The sequence below is a fragment of the Mauremys mutica genome, chromosome 3, assembly GCF_020497125.1.
Source record: "Mauremys mutica isolate MM-2020 ecotype Southern chromosome 3, ASM2049712v1, whole genome shotgun sequence".
In the NCBI taxonomy this organism is placed as follows: Eukaryota; Metazoa; Chordata; order Testudines; family Geoemydidae; genus Mauremys; species Mauremys mutica.
This window is the reverse complement of record NC_059074.1, coordinates 202,711,691-202,730,783: the sequence shown is the minus strand read 5'-3', so window position 1 is coordinate 202,730,783 and position 19,093 is coordinate 202,711,691. Positions and strand designations below refer to the sequence as shown.

General features: G+C 44.0%; 1 long non-coding RNA gene across 1 annotated transcript in view; it reads left to right on the top strand.

Moving 5' to 3' along the window:
* LOC123366982 overlaps window positions 1-19,093 on the top strand; it is a 128,109-nt gene that overhangs the window by 95,817 nt on the left and 13,199 nt on the right. The window contains exons 3-4 of the long non-coding RNA XR_006578249.1: window positions 13,784-13,927; window positions 15,756-15,951. This is a non-coding gene — a long non-coding RNA (uncharacterized LOC123366982). The remainder of the gene's footprint in view (window positions 1-13,783; window positions 13,928-15,755; window positions 15,952-19,093) is intronic.

Below are 19,093 nucleotides of genomic sequence, written 5' to 3'. Positions count from 1 at the left end.
CCCATGCTGCCTTCACCAGCAAGACGGGGCTTAAAGCCATGTGTGAGGGTCTCACAGTAAGCTTGTGTGAGGTCAAAGAAGGAGTTCTACTGACAACGAGGTGAGGTGTTGGGAAAGTCTCATGCACGGCGCTCCCCCAAAGCAACGTTATAAAGGCTGGAGATTGAGAGGGCTTCAATCAGCTGTAACGTGCTCATGCTCCCCTGTATGCACATGCACACAACCCCCTTGCCCGCCTTGGGGAAGCCAAGCAGTGATCTCACCAATACCATGGAGATGCACGGTGCAAGGGGGGGATAGCAGATAGCGAGGCCTGGTCCTAGTCTCTCAGTCCAGAGCTGGAGGAAGAGCATTCTGGGATTGCATGGATCCAATCTTCGTCTTCCCCCACAAAACTTTCAAACCGCCTCACTTCCTCCCTGGCAGCCAGCAGTGGGTATTGCACCGGGTGGCCAGTTCAGAGCCATTCAGCCTCTTCTCTTGAATCCCATTGTGTTGCGTCTCAAGGGGGCCATTTCAGCCACAGCAATGGCCGAGTAGGAGCAATCAGCAGCATACAGTGCAATCTGCAATAGTCATTGTCTCAGATGCTTCAGTGGCCCCGTTTGACCCACAGGGCCTGGGTCCTCTTGTTACTAGACACACGTCTATCCCAGGCAACGAGGAGGAAAGAAGGCCTGGCTAGGTCAGGGTTCAGAGATGCTGGTAGCTGCTTAGAATGGAAACAAATGGTACCGATTTTCAATGCTTTGCAGGTAGAGGGGTGTGCAGGCGCAAAGCCGAGCTTATGGGTTGCCCATGCACGCGTTAGACACCTCCTTGGAGCACGTGAGTTTCAAAATGTGGCACAATGCACTGTGCTGGGTGGACCTGCAGACTGCTGGCACTTGGAACTGTGCACATCAGATAGTTACCCATCTCTGCATCTTCTGTGATAAAATATGGATTGCCTAAAGCTGGTGGTTTTGCTCCAGTTTTCTTATCAGGGTATGTACTGCCTAGTCTCTGTGCCTTTCAGACCAGTGGTGTTTAAGGCAGTTGTGGTGTGTGTGTTGCCGTGAGCTCATGTATGCAGATACGGAAGTCATTTGCACCCCTGGTGTGCGGTTACTGGCGCTATACTACTCATTTGATAGAATCTCTCTCTGATTTGTGGCTGAGGTTTTGTTCTTTTGAGCCTCTCTCTGGCATGGTGCGGCTGGCGGTACCCTGTAATGCAGCATTTGGCTTTGTAGACTTCATTGGATTACCTAGATCCTGTCTACATTAGAGAAATTCACATTAGTGTAGCTACACTGAGGCGGTCACAGCAGTGCAATCCCCTAATGGGTGTGAGGCATAGCAGGGTTTACGCTGGTGCAGCTTGCTCCACAAATCACCAGAAGCAGCAGCCCCATCAGAGATCAATGAAGTGGGTCTATGTTAGGTGTTGGAACCAGTGTAGCAGAGTCAATGTAGTTTTCCTCAGTGCGAATGTCGCGAATGTACGAGATCACAGTACATTTTGCTAAGACAAGGCCATAGTCCTGCCGCTGGATTGTGACAGTCTCCCTCAATGAACCTCTCCCATGTACCAGTACAGGGAGAAACTTATTATTTATATTATGGTAGAGCCTAAAGGCCCCAGCTGAGCTATGTCCCCATTGTGCAAGGTGCTGTACAAACACAGTCAGCGATGATCCGTGCCCGCAAAGCTTACAATCTAAGTGTTACTCTCCCCATTTCATTGAGCCACAGTGGGATGAAGAGACTTGGCTCGGGAGGGAACGTAGCTCGCCTGAGTCACAGTCTAGTGCCTTACTCACAAGACCATCTTCTGTTCCCTCTAGATAACAACATTCAGGTGGGCCTTCCAGCACAAATTTCAACAGCCCCTGGTAATTTTGAAGTGCCGCTTCCGAATATCCTGCCTCTTTTGCTACCAGCCCAAAATGTCCATCTTAACCCATTGCCCCAGCCTTCCTTCCCCCACCACTCAAGCTGTCCATTCTAACCCATACAGGTCTGTCGCATCTTACGCGCATTTAACATGCGCGATTTCAGCTTTACATGGTCAACAAAAACAAAACAAAACCAAAAAGGAGAGAAATAACAATTTTAATACTGTACTTGTAGTGCAGGCGATTCCGCCCATCATTCAACTCAGTGTAATTTTGACTATATGCGGTTTTTGCTTTACACGCTAACCGCGGAATGGAACCCCCGCGTAAGATGAGACTCGCCTGTACTAGCTTCTTCTCACCCCAACATCTATCCTTGGTAGATGATCTCCTCATAGATGGGCTCACAGAAGGACCATGTGGTCTACTGGCTAAAGCACTTGGCTGTGCCTCAGGAGAGCTAGGTCCTGGCTAGAGATGGTTGGGAATTTTCCATCAGAATGATTTTCCACAGAAAAATTACAATTTTTGGGGAAAAAAAATCTCATTTTTCCATTGGGAAAATCAGAATGTAATATTATTGTTTCATGCTGATTTGACCCAAATCAGAATATTTCATTTGACTTCTTTGACCCCCCAAAAGTTTTGTTTCAACTTGTGCATCTCAGTCGGCTCGGTCTGCATTGCCTTATGGGAGATGTAGTCTTCCCTGCGACCCCAGCTCATAGGAGACAATAGGGGCTTGAAGTACAACTCCCATTAGGCACTGGGCTAGGAACCTGCAGTTTAATATTGATCCAACACAAAATGTAATGAAATATATAGATTGCAGGAATGTTTTGCTCCAGTGTCTTTGATTTTTTTTAAAAAAAAGTAAAAATAAAAGGTTTCAACAATTCCAAACTGAAATATTTTGGAATTTACTTAAAAATAAAACAAAACAAAAACACCTTTTCATCGTGTTGTTTGGGATGAAAATGAAGGTTGAAACGATGGAATTTCCCCGGGGACAGCGATTCTGAATTTTGTTCAGCTCTAGGTCTGACGCTGACCTGCTGGGTGACCTTCGACAAATCACCTCACTTCTCTGTGCATCTATTTCCCCTTCTGTACTGTGGTGTTACTTACCTCCTTTATAAAGTGCTTTGAAATCTATGGATGGAAGTTCTCCATAGCGAGCTAGTTTTTTCTATAGCAACTGGCCAAATACTTTTGCTGTGAAGCAAAACTGTGTTTAAATATCTGCACCATTCCAGTCTCTTCTTATATGCTGCTTTAGACTGCCACCAGTGCACCTGCCTGCTTTCCTAAGGCATTGGAGGCCATATAAGGAGACCCAGAAAATGCACTTCAATCCCTTTTTCATTCATGAGGGCAGTGAGGGCACGAGACCCAATGTGAACGATGGTGCCCAGCAATCTGGCCTGTCTTTCTGCTTAGGAAGGAAGGGGATGTAACCATAATTCACTCCCACTGTACAGCCCAGTTACGTAGCTACAGTGGGCCTTAGTATACATGAGAACCATGCCCCAAAATGTCAAGTGTCCATTTACTTTGGGTGCCTAAGTTTCTGGAGTTCTGTTTTTTTCAGATGTGCTGAGCAGCCGCCACGCCCACGGATATCAGTCTGAGTTATGGGTGCTCAGAACTTTCTGAAAATCATAAAGGCCCTCGGGGTCCCCAATGGGACCCTCAAGACAGCAGGGGCAGGGACTGTCTTTTGGTTCCAGGCTTGTACAACACAACATGTTTTTTCAATGTAGAAAGCTGCAGAAAAGCAGGGCCCAGTGGAGAGCGGATGAAATTTGAAAATGATTTCTCTAGTGAAGAAACTACATAATATATTCAAGATGTCAGAGGTTAGCCACGGTGCATGTGACTCATGCTGTGAATAGCTCACCTTTAACTTTACTGTCGTAATTAGATTACAACGTTTTTATTATGGTTTTAAATCCTTCCTTTATAGGTTGCTGCCCAGCTGTGCACTTAAAGCCAGTTTTATCACACGTTTAGAACTCATCCCATATAATTTTGCCCCTACAACGCTGGATTAATTTTTAAGGATCCTTGAAGTCAGTCACCTTTGCCCTCCTAATGGAATGGATTCACACCATCAGGTTATGGCCTCAAAGGGTTGTGTCTACCATAAACTATATTGGAACGATGGTGGGGAAAGGGCAGTTAGGTTGTTTGCTTATTTATCCGACTGCATAGTTTAGCTATTAGGAACGTTGGGGCAGCCTACAGTATTTGTGAGCTGTTGTTTTAGCTCAGCCTTACAATCTACTGCAGCAAAACCTTCTCAACTGGCCTGAGCTGGGAGCTGAAAACAGCCTGCAGGGCACCATATTGGAACCAACGTTTTGCATTAGAGAGGACACCGTGCAGTGTAGAATTTAGCATTTTCCAGGATCTCCTTCTTCCAGTTCTGGCCTAGGTCCTCAGCTGGTGTAAATCAGGACAGATGATTTACACACAATGACAATCTGTCCCAGTTGTCTCCATCCAAACGTCCAGGAGCCCCGCATGGTGGTCACTTTCCTTCCAGCATGACAGTCCTTTCGCTGACATTCCTTGAGTCAGTCATATGAGTCACTATAGAGGAAGTTGATCATAATATTTGTATTATTATATCCCCGAGGAGCCCTAGTCATGGCCCAGGACCCCACTGTGCAAGGTGCTGTACAAGCATGGAACAAAAAGACAGTCCTTGCCCCCAAAAGCTTACAATCTAAGTAATATTCTTAGTTTCTTCTGGGCTTAGCGGGCCACCCTTGGAGTGTCCACAAGCCCAAGGGACAAAGTCTGGGAACAGTAGGACCTAGAGGTGCCAGTGGAGACGAGGTGTTTGTTGTGCTGGATGCTGCTCAGACACATAGTGCGGGACAGTTCCTGCCCCGAACAGTTCACAGTCTAAATAGGCATGACAGAATGGAGATACTATTCCTCTCATTTTACACATGGGGGACTGAGGCACAGAGAGATGAAGTGACTTGCCCAAGGTCATTCAGGGAGTGTGTGGCAGAGCTGGGAAATGAACCCAGGTCCCGAATCCCAGTCCAGTGCTTTAACCTCAAGACCTTCCTTCCTTCCTGTCTTGGGCAAAATCAGCCATTAATCAACTCAGTGGGAGTGTTTTAATTGTCAGCATTTTGACCCTTGTCATTCAGTGACTAGACACAAGCTATTTTGAACTCCAGGTTAATTATCTTAGGCCATGTACAACCTTCCCACAAGGAATGTGCGGTGATTAAGGCAAAGAATTTCACATGGTCACAGAACGACTATCTGAGAGTCTTGGGCTTATAAAATACTCTATTTCCTCCATTAATTGTGTCCGCGTGGAGCTGTAACCAAGTAGCTGAAACAAATAAAACCCAAGTAATATTCTTTCCTTTTAAAACGTTTCACTTCATTTGTGGAAGAGGTTTGAACTCATTAAAAATAGACCATCTCCCAAGAGGGCTTTTCCCCCCTTCTTGTGGTCTTGCTAACAATCCTAGCAATGCATTTAGCAGTGCTCCTCCTCCTCAGCAGAGCACTGGTTTGAGTCACACTCTCATTACGGTGCTTACATGAAAAATAACTTGGGCTGCTGTCAGGCTATCCCTGGAGACCATACAGCACTCAAAGCAGTGTCCTGTGTGACTCAACCCTGAACTTGGATGACCAGGGAGTAGTAAAATCATGTATTTTCATCTCCAGCTCACTAGGAAACTCCATTTCTTCCTCCTAGATAAGGATATGGCCCCAGTGATCCATGCATTTGTCTCCTCCAGTACTCACAGCATCTGTGTAAAGAAGGCATAGGCATCAGCCGGTGCAAAATGCAGCCTCTTGCATGGTTTTGGCTGCCATGAGTACATCTGCTTTCTCCACTGGCTTCCAGGCCACTTCCACGGTCAATTCAATACCTTGGTCCTCATCCTCTGATTAATTAATGGATCATTTCCCAGTGATGTCAGAGACCATATCACCATGTACAACCCCCTGGAGACCGTTTGCCTGGAATAATGCAGACCCCAGAGCATGGGACAGCTCAGCTGGGACAAAGATCTTGAATGAGGAGTTCAAGCTGTGAAAAGGACTTCCAGGGGAGAGCAGATGAATCCAGAGTCTGACGCCTTTAGGCAAGGATGCAAAACCTTCTGATTTGATAGAGCTTTTCCACCCTGATCTGAATGACATCCACATCATCAACTGCTCCCCTCTTACACTCACTCCTCCAAAAAAAGGATCCTACCCCCAGCAGAGCTTTCTATAACCTGAGGCGGCAGAAGAGCCAGAGATTCTGTGAAGTCTGCTAGGGATTTCACTGTTGGCAATTTATTTTACCGGGAAGATGCTCAGACACAGTGGTGATGGGAGACACTACAAAACCCCAAGGATGGATAGACGGTCCTGGATCTGCCTGAGCAGGGGTTCCTGGGAAGGTGATGCTTATCAGGTGACTTGGGATCAGGGCGAGGGCAAAGAACTATGGGAAAAGAGGGGAAGGGACCAAACAGAAATGAGGGGAAGATGAGGCCAAGGAGAGATGAGGAAGGGGTCAAACGGAGATGAGCAAAGGGAATGGATGGAAGGAGAGATTTAGAATGGTGGGGAGGAGATTAAAAATGTTTTGGGGAAGGAAACATCTTGATAGCCCTATCAATACTGTTTTTGATTGAGATAAATTAATAATATATCCTAAAAAAGGAACATTTAAGAAAAATGGAAAATGTTGACACTTTTTTTCCCTGAAAAAATTATGGGTTTTTTTGGTTTGTGTTTTTTTTAGTGTCCATTAAAAAATGTTTTGTTTTGTTTTGTTTTGTTTTTAGAACAAAAGCCCTTTTAGTTCTAATCATTTTGCCCAGCTCGGTCAGGGTATTAATGATGATGTATTTTTGTTAGTCTATGGTAGCTATGGATAATTGTCCTTTTACTGTCTGTACAAAATTAAATAAGAATTAATATCTAGCTGGAGTCCTTTTCTGAAAGTGCAGGGCACAGAGCTGATTTCACTTGAATTTCCCCTTATCTTATGTGGTAATTGGCATCATCACAGAGATGTGGCCAAGGACTGTAGTCAATATTTTGCCTCATAGCATGTGTTCCTCCGTTTGTTTCTATGGCAACTCTTAGAAAAAAAATAATTCTCTGGTATTCTATAGGAATGGTCCAACACATATCAGTGAGTAACTTTTGTCAGCTGTACTGTTTTGGACCATTACTCTGCACTGCTGGAGTATTCTTTTGTCAAGAAGACAGATGTTGATGCTGCCTTCGACAATTTGCCTTTCTGTTCGGCAGTTGGAACAGCTACTGAAAGGCAGTTACTCATCTGTGAAGAAGTGGGTCTACGCAAGAAGTACTACGTGCCCATAAAACTGGATCATATAATCCTCTGAGATTTCACTCCTCCTGTGTGCTCAATTGCTCTGTAATGGAATTTATGCCAAGGTTACCGGGCAACAACCAAAACTATCCGGGAGGGCGTCTCAGCCAAATGATGTAGAGGAGTTCAGAGGCTCCCCAAGTGCTGGGTCACTCCAGTTCTTCTTGCTGGTTTTGCTCCCTCTCTGTGAAGAAAGACACATCTGGAAAATTACTGGTGTCCTGCGTTAACCGGGGACACCACTGGGAGCTGAAACATACTCTTGTAAACTGTGATTACATCTACAAAGTAAACTCTCATTATGACCTCTCTTAAGGTCTTTAAAAACACACTTCCTCAACTGCTCTGGTTATATAGGAGTTCTTTCATTTCAGTAATAACATCATCCACATTTCCCTCTCTTCCTCCTCCTTTTTCTCATAGTAATCTTGTAGGTCATAATACAAATTCCTTTTTCCAGCCTCATAATGCCACTTAAAGTTAAAGGGTGTTAACGTGGTCAGGTACCTCAGGAGGAGAATATGCAGTGAAATATCTTCTCAGCCTTCTATTATTCATAATTGCAGTCTGGCTATCTGCTAGAGCATATTAAAATGCAGCTATCACACATCTCTATTATTACTTATATTATAGTAGCACCTAGAGGCACTAAACGAGATCAAGGCCTGAGTTGAGCGGCATTGTACAGACATAGTAAAAGACAGACCCTGCCTCAAAGAGCAGGTAGCACTTTGGCAAACAAAGGGGAGAAGGGAGAACAAAGGTAAAATGACTTTGCCAACACAAATCAAGCAAAGCCAAGATTAGCATCCAGGTCTCTTGACTCCCAGACCAGTGCCCTATCTGCTAGACCTTTTCTAATGTCGACCATTTTTGCTTTCTTTATGCAGGCTTGATGCAGACTTTGAACACGACCGTATCAACTGTTCTATTTTCTCATCGTGAGGAACAGAGGCACAGGAGACCTGTCACTATTCAGCCCCCAAAATATAGCCCTCCCTCTTTCCCATGTGACAGTATTGGAAGGCAACACTTACTGGGTTAAATCCTGGCCCCGTTGAAGTCTGTGGGAAAACTCCCATTGACTTCATTCAGTAGAGCCAGGATTTCACCCACGGAATGTATTTTACTCCTGGAATGTAATATTTTGCTGGACACAAACATACTGATGACGCAGAGATGGCTGCCACAGAGCTAGTTCAAGATCTCTTTTCTTCCTGCGAGACCCAAATTCTTTCTCTTAATATATTTTTGGAATAATAATAACAATTAACAATAACTTAACTTGTATTATAATTTACATGGTATCATGCTTTTCATAATCAGAGGGCATTGTAATTGTTAGCCCAGTAATTTCCACACTGCTAGAAGGTAGCTTCCATTTTACAGATGGGGAAACTGAGGCAGATGTTTCTCATCGCTATAAATGAAATGTAATGTGTAGGTGGACTGGACCTCAAGATTTTCTCAGCCCCCATTACTCCACTTAGACCACTACACCAGGCCTCTCTTGCTCTAATCCATTGAGTATCAAGGCCTACGACGATAGTATAATAATCACATAATAGTAACCCTAATTAAATACATAACAGGCCTGATTCCTGTGATGTGCACAACACCCATAATTACAGAAGCAGCTCTGGTATTAACTAACCAGAATAGCCATTCACAGAAAACGTGTGTGCGAATATCCAGCACCACATTCATGCAATCGTAGTAAGTGTCCATGTAAATCTTGCCAATGCATGTGAAGATTTGCTGGACTCCCTTTTGAGACCTGGGCTCTAGGTATTGTGAATACAAGCTTACAGAAGTAAGAGCATTTGCATTAAGAAATTAAGTCACTTGTCTTGCTTTGGTCTGAGTAAAGGCTGAATTGTTTCGTGCAGAAATCTTAAATTTCCTTTTTTTACATGATTTTTGTTTTTACCTTTGTGGGGGTTAATGAGACCTTGGATTTTTTAAAATTGTTTTCAATAAGTGCACGCATGACTCAGTGGGAATGATCTTTATTAAGATTATCAAATAGTCAATATTGTGACTTCAGTGGAAATTTTGCTTGAATAATGACAGCGGGATTTGGCCCTGATTCTAGAAGATCTAAGAATAATGTGCCATAGTATGAAAATATGAAGGCAATGAGAAGATATTGGAAGCATAGGGTGGGGTTCAAAAGCATTAGCATCGGTCAAATTCTGCTCTCATTAAAGTCAATGGTGAATCTTCTATTGATTTCAATGGGAGCGGAGTTAGGCCAACTGTTTAGTGAAACTCCAACATAATATTTCAATATGTTTTTTCTGTTATTATTTTTGATGCTTTGGATGTCTGAATGACTTTTTAAAAAATGATTATGGATTGGTTACTTAATACAGTTGTTTTAATATCTTCAAGAGACACCATACCCATATGCGAGAAACTCATTAGCCCGTGTAATTGTCTTTAAGGTTGTATTTATGATGCGTAACGATGTCATATGATGAAGTGTTCATGACCGGTAATGAGGTTGCAGACTGATGTATTTATGATGGGCCATTATGCAGGATAATTCCTTATACAATACCTTGAAAGAAAATGCTACGCCCAAGCTAGTGTTCAACGTAAATGCTAATTTATAGATTGTGCTCATAGACTCATAGACTTTAAGGTCAGAAGGGACAATTATGATAATCTAGTCTGACCTCCTGCACAATGAAGGCCACAGAATCCCACCCATCCACTTCTATAACAAACCCCTAGCCTATGTCTGAGTTATAGAAGTCCCCAAATTGCGGTTTGATGACCTCAAACTGCAGAGAATCCTCCAGAAAGTGACCCGTGCCCCATGCTGCAGAGGAAGGCGAAAAACCTCCAGGGCCTCTGCCAATCTGCCCTGGAGGAAAATTCCTTCCCGACCCCAAATATGGCGATCAGTTAAACCCTGAGCATGTGGGCAAGACTCACCAGCCAGCACCCAGGAAAGAATTCTCTGTAGTAACTCAGATCCCAACCCATCTAACATCCCATCACAGACCACTGGGCATACTTACCTGCTGATAATCAAAGATCAATTGCCAAATTAATTGCCAAAATTAGGCTATCCCATCATACCATCCCCTCCATAAATTTATCAAGCTTAGTCTTAGAGCCAGATATGTCTTTTGCCCCCACTACTCCCCTTGGAAGGCTGTTCCAGAACTTCACTCCTCTAATGGTTAGAAACCTTCGTCTAATTTCAAGTCTAAACTTCCTAGTGTCCAGTTTATATCCATTTGTTCTTGTGTCCACATTGTTACTAAGCTTAAATAATTCCTCTCCCTCCCTAATATTAATCCCTCTGATATATTTATAAAGAGCAATCATATCCCCCCTCAACCTTCTTTTGGTTGATGCTGAAGTTGTGTCAAAATCTCCTCCTCCTGGCACTGTCTCGGAAGCGCGTTCCATAAGAGCTGCCACCTGCCAAGCTAGTGTTAAAAACAAAACTGCTTCTGATACAGGGCACGGCTATGCTACAAAACGATGTCGACCTCAGTTACGTCGGCATACAGCTGCCGCAGTAATTAAATCGCTTTTGTGTGTCCACACTACACTCCTTGTGTCTGTGGTGCACATCCTCACCAGGAGTACTTGTACTGGCTGTACTGTCAGTGTGGGGCATTGTGGGATGGCTTCTGAAAGCCAGTAACAGTTGACATAAGCAACGCGGTGTCAACGCTGATACTTTGTCAACCTTAACTCTACGTCTCTTGGGGAGGTGCAGTTATTAAGTCGTCATAGCAGGGCAGTTACATAAGCAGGACTGAAACTTTAGTGTAGACACTTACATAGTTAGGTTGACGTAAGCTGCCTTGTGTCGACCTAACTCTGTAGTGTAGACCAGGCCTCAGACAAGTGTGAAGAAAACTCATCACAATTAAATGTTTTGATTTCAATATTCTTTCGATTTTGTGCATGTACTCCCTGATTCAGCAAAGCACTAGGCGAGTGCTTACTTTAAGCATGTTCTTAAGCGAGCTGGGCCCCAGTTCAGCAAAGTGTATATTATTGACGTGTTTGAGTACACTTGTTGAACCGGGGCCTTGGAGCTTGCAAATGGTAACGCTCCCACTGATTTTAACAGTGCAGGATCAGGGCCTGGGTGGATAGAGATGGACTTAAGCACGTGCTTAAAGTTAAGCACATACTTCAGTGATCTGCGGAATTGGGGCCATAGAATCTGATCCTGCTTCCAGGGAAGTCAGTAGTTTTGCCATTCACTACAATGGGAGTAGGTCTAGGTCTGTATTATTGTGTAACGGTATAACGGTACATAGTTATTTGAAAACCTCATCTAATGCCTGTGATTGTATTTACTGGCACATGGACCTCCATGGGTGCCGAAATAGCTCAGGACTTCTCAGGATCAGGTCTTATATGAATATTTGGGATGGGGTTTTCAAGAATGCTTGGCATTGGCCTAACTCTGGTCCCATTGAAGTCACTGACTGTTTTCCCACTGAGCCATTTCACTCTTTATGTATTTGTCCTTTTCTAGCTATGCAGACTGAAGCCTACATCTTCAAAAGTAGCTAGTGGTTTCTAGATCCCTCAATATTCCCAACCTGAGATGCCTGAAGGGGGCCTGATTTTAAGCAAGCCCTAAGTAGTCAGACATAGTTTTATTAAATCTTTATACATTACACATGACAAAAATGCATTTCCCAGTCTTGATATCTTTTATGGAACGTTTCAACCCAAAACAACATTTTGCACTAACGTTGAAAGGTTTTGAGCTGTAGCAAAATGTGCTGCTACCTTCAATATGGCTATATTTATGCCGTCAGCCACGGCAGTCCTCTGAAACAGATTGAAAATATCTATATGTACATTAGTCTTCTTTAGTCAGATGCTTAGTGAGGAAAGTACAAAAATGGATGTTTTGCACTCCTAAATGCCTTGCAATGACAGATACTGATCCTAGCAAGTTTGACTTAGCCCTTCATCTTTCTCAGTAGATGAACCACTGTATATACCACACAAGTATTTCAAATGAGACTTTCAAAATCAAAGTCCTCTCATCTCTGCTAAAGATTCTTCTGTCCTCCAAACAGCACTAGGTTGTAAGTACGGAGTGAAATGAACAATGTTAACATATTAATCAACCTGAACATCTTTGCCATTGGTTTGTTTGGACAATACTTATCATTTGTGCTACATGGGCCCATTGAAACTGTACATATCTAGATAATACGATGGGCCAAGGGCAGGGAACCGTAGCCCAATAGCTGATCCTCTCTCCAGTCCAATTTGTAATGTGACACTTCTCATTAGAATTGGCCAAAAAATGAAAACCTATTTTTGCACAATAAAAGAAATGTTGAAGTTGTTTTCATTTAGAAGAGTGCAAAACATCCATTTTGTACTTAATTTTTTTCACTAATTTTTTTTAAAAATGAAAATTGTATTTAAAAGATGGTAGAAAGCATTATTGAAATGTTTGATTTGGTGAAAACCCATTTCAATTTTGATAATGTTTTTGATAAATGAATATTTAAAATATTTTTTGGAAAAAAAAATAAAAGAAGGCAGGACATTTTTCGTGACAGATGTTGACAGTATAGATTTTTTTTTTTTGCAAAAAAAACTTAGTTTCAGCAAAGGCCCCTTTTTTTAACCCAAAAACTTTTTGGTTGAAAAATGTCAAGCAGAACTATCTCTTATATAGTGTGTTCCAGCATGTAGAATAACAGCTACTTTTTCAATCCCATTCTGCAGATGTGAAACATCAGACATCTTTGGTTTTTGAATCTCAAAAATGAAATTTGAGTTTATATATTTATATGGCCACCATCACCATAGTATCTAATCAATCTCACCAATATTAACATATTTATTCTCACAGCAACCACGTGAGAGGGGAAAATATGATTATCCCCATTTTACAGATGGGGAAACTGAGGTGTAGGGAAATTAAGTGAGTTGCATGAACTAATGTAAGTAGTTTGTGGCAGAACCAACTATTCAACCCATATGTTTTGAATTATAGATGAGTATCTTAACCACAGGACCATCCTGCCTGCTCTGCTTTGAGTGCTACTGGAAGCAAGGCTTAATAATTACATAGAATCCTTTGCTGTGGCCATGAGGGTGGTTGACTCTAGGTTTGTATCCTCCCTTGTTAGATCGATATCAGGTACTGTTAATTTCATTGGGAGCATGTTTCCAAGGTCGGTCGGTCGGTCTGCAGAATAGTTCTTCTGTGAGTCATCCAGCCAAAGAAAGAGTCAGGGATCTGTTGCGAAGGCTGAATTCCCATTGCAGGCAGAGCAAATGTGGTGGCCATTAAGAGGAAGGAAACTGAAATGTTCCTAGGAGCTCGGGCAGTAAGATTGACATCTGTGGCAATGGGCTCACTAAGCCAAGGGCTCAGTGTAATATGTACTGCAATCAGGGCACATTCCTGGAAAGATTTTCTTGCCAAAAAGAGGAAAACAAAACCAGCCTGGCTTGTGATCTGGTTTTGTTCCTCCTCATTTCATCTTTAGTCTACATTTTTGTGCAGGGTCATCAAAAGTGGTTTGTGTGGACATTGAAGGCTAAATCCCCATCGGCATAGCTCCAGCTACTTCAACGCAGCAATGGCGATTTGCAGCAGATGAGGATCTGGACCTCTTAGTTATTTTGAATGGAAGTTGTTTAAAAATGGGTAAGTGCTTATTTCCGGCTATTTCTCTGGGAATGGGCAACAGGGGATGGATCACTTGGTGATTCCCTGTTCTGTTCATTCCCTCTGGGGCACCTGGCATTGGCCACTGTTGGAAGACAGGATACTGGGCTAGACGGACCTTTGGTCCGAGCCAGTATGGCAGTTTGTATGTTCTTAAAAAGCACATAGTCCAATTATGGAGGCCTGAAAACGTCTTGGGATACTGTACTTCCAGTTTTGTCCTGAAACCATGGGCCAACTTGCTCTCTTCCATGAAATCACCCATGGGATGGTGCAGGAAAACTCTATGAAGTGAAGTTCAGAGTTCTCTGAAGAGTGTTCCTCTCAACAGTGACGAGCTGCCAAAATATTAACAACCGGTTCCCTCCTCCTCACCCCATGAGGGGGGGTCATGCCCCCCCCCGGGACTCCTGCCCCATACAACCTCCCATGTTCCTTGACAGCCCCCTCCCCATACTGCTGCCCCATCCATCCGCCTTCCCTGTCCCCTGACTGTCCCCTGCCGCCTCATCCAACCCCTGCTCCTTCCTGACTTCCCCCCCCGGGACCCTCTTCCCTCATTCAATCCCCATGTTCCCTGCCCTCTGACCGCCCCGACACTAATCCATGTCCCCAACTCCCCTGCCCTCTATCCAACACCCCCTGCATGCTCCCTGCCCCCTTACCACGCTGCCTGGAGATGGGGGCCGGGCCGGGGCTGGGCTGGGCCGCTCGGCCGGGGTTGGGACCAGAGCCAGGGCGCTCGGCCGGGGCCGGAGTCAGGGCGCCCAGCTGGCCGGGGCCGGGCCGGAGCCACGCTGCCCAGGGATGGGGTTGGGGCCAGGCCGGAGCCGTGCAGCACCTGGAAACCTCCTCGCACCCCCGTCCCCCTGCCCCAGCTCACCTGCGTCCAGCCGCTGCTTCCTTCCCAGCTCTCCCAGGCTTCCCGCGCGAACAGCTGATTCGCGGGAAGCCGGGGAGGGGGAAGAGAAGCCTTGGGAGCGTTCAGGGGAGGAGGCAGAGGCGGAGTGAGGTGAGCTGGGGCCGGGGGAAGGGTAGGGAGCTGCTGGGGCTTTTGTTAAATTTAAAAGCCCTTTTAGAACCAGTTGTCCCACGTGGGACAACCGGTTCTAAAAGGGCTTCTAAATGTAACAACCGGTTCCCGCGAACCGGTGGGAACCGGCTCCAGCTCACCACTGCCTCTAAAGCAGGAGTAGCTTGGGCACAGATGCTCAAAGGTATTTAGGCATCTAATTTACCCAATGGCAGTTTGGCACCTAAATACCTTTGAGCTTCTAGGGCAGTGGTCCCCAACCTTTTTCGTCTGGCGGGCGCCAGACGAAGGACCGTGGCGGCGGTCGAGCATCTGCCAAAATTTGGCGGCATTTTGGCGGTGACGCCTCTGGATGATGCCGGTTGTCGGTGGCAAGCAGTGTCATCCGGAGGCGTCACCGCCGAATTTCGGCGGCATTTCGGTGGATGCTCGTCCGCTGGCCAGTACACGGGCGCATTTAGATGCCCCCATGGGCGCCATGGCGCCCACGGGCACCGTGTTGGGAACCCCTGTTCTAGGGCTTTGCAGAGTGACTTTTTGATTCTTCCAATCACTGGTACCAGTAGCTCTCCACACTAGCAAATTTCTGGGCATAGTTGGTAACTATGGATCAGACTCTGCAAACCCATATTCAAGGCAATAGTCCTGGGTCATAGGCTTAGTCACAGCGTATTCAGTCGGACTGCTCATGAGAGGAAGGTCCGTCCTATGAATAAAGGCTTGCAAGATTGGGCCCTATTTTAGTTGCAATACAATAGATTTTTTTTTACATAGGTTTAAAGAAGGAATCACTGTCACAAGTTTGAGAGAAAAAGAAGGTGATGGAGATTTATATGAAGAAGAGAGAGAGCTCCAGCTGTGATCGGTGCTAGAAAAAGAATGCCAGCATTGGAGGAACGCAGTGATTAAGGAGAACAGTACATTTATATGAGGTTGAGCAAATCTATGAGCATGAGGCGCTGAACATAGGGTACGTAACTTGTATGTCTTATGACTTGTTTTCTGGATACGGCAACTTTAGATGGAAAAAAGTTCCCCTTTGCAGCAGAGACTGCCTGCCATTTTAAGAACGACCCACTGCAGACTGTCAGAGGAGACACACACTGTGTGCTCTTGTAAGACTTTACTGTGATTCTTTCTTGCTTTAGGGTCACTCATCATTGACCTAATGTTACTCCCATTGAAGTCAATGGGAGTTTTGCCACTGATCTGAATAAGAGGGGAATTAGATTAACACCAAGTATATTTGAAAATCTCTCCCTTGGTCTAAAACAAAGAATGTTGGACTGAAGGGATACAGTTGCTCTTTGTTAATGGGAAAAACATAAAACTGAACCACTTAGCTTTTTTTTGTAGTAGTGGCAGTATTAGTTGCCTGTTCCTCTCTATTTGGAACAAGACTGTATGAATCACTTAATCTTTAAACTAAACTAAAAATATTAATGACACATTTTTTGTTGGCAAAATTTGCCCCTGAGAACACAAGAGAGAAGAACAGATGTTTTTCGGCGACAGGGTTTGAGGACTGCCAAAGTATAGTGTACTTAGGAGTACTACCGAAAGGAAAGATCGTATTGAGGTTAAGGCATTGGATTGGGACTCAGGAGATTGGAGTTCAATTTTTAGCTCTACCTCAGAGGTCTGTCGCTTAATACCAATTTGTCAAAATTAAATGTTTTGAGGGAATGTGTCACTTTCATCAAATCTTATGACAGAAACGGGGCAGGTTTCCCTTGCAGGCTGCTACAGAGCAAGGCAGCCATGGGAACATCTGCTTGAGCCAGGGCTCTCAATGTTTCTCAACTCCTGGCTTCTCAGTAGCCCACCAACCAGGCACTAGAGCTCCAGATGGCTAACGGAGCCAGATCCGTTTCAGTTAGTCAGAATGGATTTGGGGATTCCCGTGTTTCCATGGAAAATTTCAAACGTGCGAGTTTTTATTCCATTGTGGAATGATTATTATTGATTTTGGAATTTCCCATAGAATGGGAATTCCAGGACCAATCAGCCTTACCTGTGTGACTTTGGATAAATCAGTCAGTGTCTCTGTGCCTTGGTTCCCATCTATAAATTGGGGATAACAATCACTCTTTTCACTTGCCCTTTAGATTGCACGCTTTTCTGGGCAGAGCATGGCCATCCCTTAAATGTTTGTACAGCACCTAGCACAATGGGCCCTAATCATGATTGAGACCTGTAAGCTCAACTTTAATAATAATAAGGCAAGGTACTTGTTAGATAACTCCTGAATGAAATATGACCCTCTTTTTTTCACACAGCTTTACACTTTATTTTAACCCCTTCACCCCTGAATTCTTTGATTTCTTGTGCAAATAAAGCCACGTATAGTATGGATCAAAGCTCAAAAGACTGTTTTAAAGGTGTCAAGTATCAGAGGGGTAGCCGTGTTAGTCTGGTTCTGTAGAAGCAGCAAAGAATCCTGTGGCACCTTATAGACTAACAGACGTTTTGCAGCATGAGCTTTCGTGGGTGAATACCCACTTCTTCGGATGCATCCCACGAAATGGGTATTCACCCACGAAAGCTCATGCTGCAAAACGTCTGTTAGTCTATAAGGTGCCACAGGATTCTTTGCTTATTTTAAAGGTATAATTCATTTAATACCATTCAGCTGCTAATAGAACAATTTGAGGATGTTTTGAATAAGTTTTATAGCACGGTGTCTAATTTTTCATGTATAATTACAGGACGGTATAAAACAAAAAGCCACCAACCTAGTTTAGAATCTTTCTCTTTAAAACACAAAAATTAATATATTTCCAGCCTGCTGAAGGATACAAAAACAGGAAGAAACATGTAGGAAGAAAAGGATACATTTTTTTGTTTAAACAGGGTTTAAATGGAATAATTACATTTACCATAATCAATAAAACCTGTGAGTCAAGTTTATAGAAGTGGCTATTTCCCGTTGCATAATTTCCCTGGGGAACTTTCAGTTTTAATTCAAAAATAAAAACAAAATTAATAAAATAACCCTGAGCACTTACTGTAAATATGCCAGCAGATGTGTGAGGTGAAGGAAAGCACAGGCATACACCCTGAAATCAAAGAGGGATTTACCACTGGCTTGACACTAATTGTAAGGACTGAACTTTTTCTAGAACCATAATCAAATATATAGCAGCATAAGGGATGCATTCAGTAGTTCACAGGAATAGTAATAAGATGCTAGAATCTTGCACCTTTTAGATCACTGGTTCAAACGCTGTCGACGCTAGCTGCAAATGCAGACTATATCCTGAGTCCAACACGCATCCTTAGCAGATAGAATGGTGCTTGGCAGATACAGGGAAGGGGTAAATCTCCTGCTCCCAGGCCAAGGTGCAGTTCTATGCTACTGAGAGGATTAAAAGCGCCTAGCCCCACATTGTTAAATGTATTTAGGTATTGCTTCGCCCAGCACTCTGACATGCCTATCTCTCTTTTTTTGGGGGGGGGGCATTGAAACTTAAGGCTCCTAAATCACTTAGCCAATGCTGAGTGCAGCAAGGCCTAAATTCCTTTAAAAATCTGGGTCCAACTCTCTCCGTGCCTCAGTTTCCCATCTGTCAATAAGAACAATAGAGCCTTCCTTTCTTCCACCCTTTGTTGAGATTGTAAATTCTTCGCATCTCTTACTATGTGTTTGCATAACACCTAACGCAAAGGGGGTCCCAATCTTGCCTGGGAGATTTTTAATATGACTGTAATATTCCTGCTAATAAAAAATAATGATTGCCCGCGCTGCACTCCTTCCGCTTGTAGAATTCCCATGGGCTTATGTAGTGGGGCTCCATATACAAAGCACACACTACTCAGATGGCAACGTTTGAACACATTCAAAGCGAAATGCAGCCACAATCTCAGAGTTACGCCTGTCTTTAAAAAAACACAACAGCAGCCAAAAACCAATTTCACGTGACGTGGATGCAAAATCATTCATTCAGCCTGGGTCCACCTGACATACTTTCCACAGCTCGAAATGACATAAAAGTACAGATACATCCCGACTGGACTTTAACTGTCTCTTGGGAGTGATATCTGAGATTGCTTTACACGTCACTTAATCCTTCACTGGTGCCAGACATAGGACCTAGCCTGTCAAACAAGCA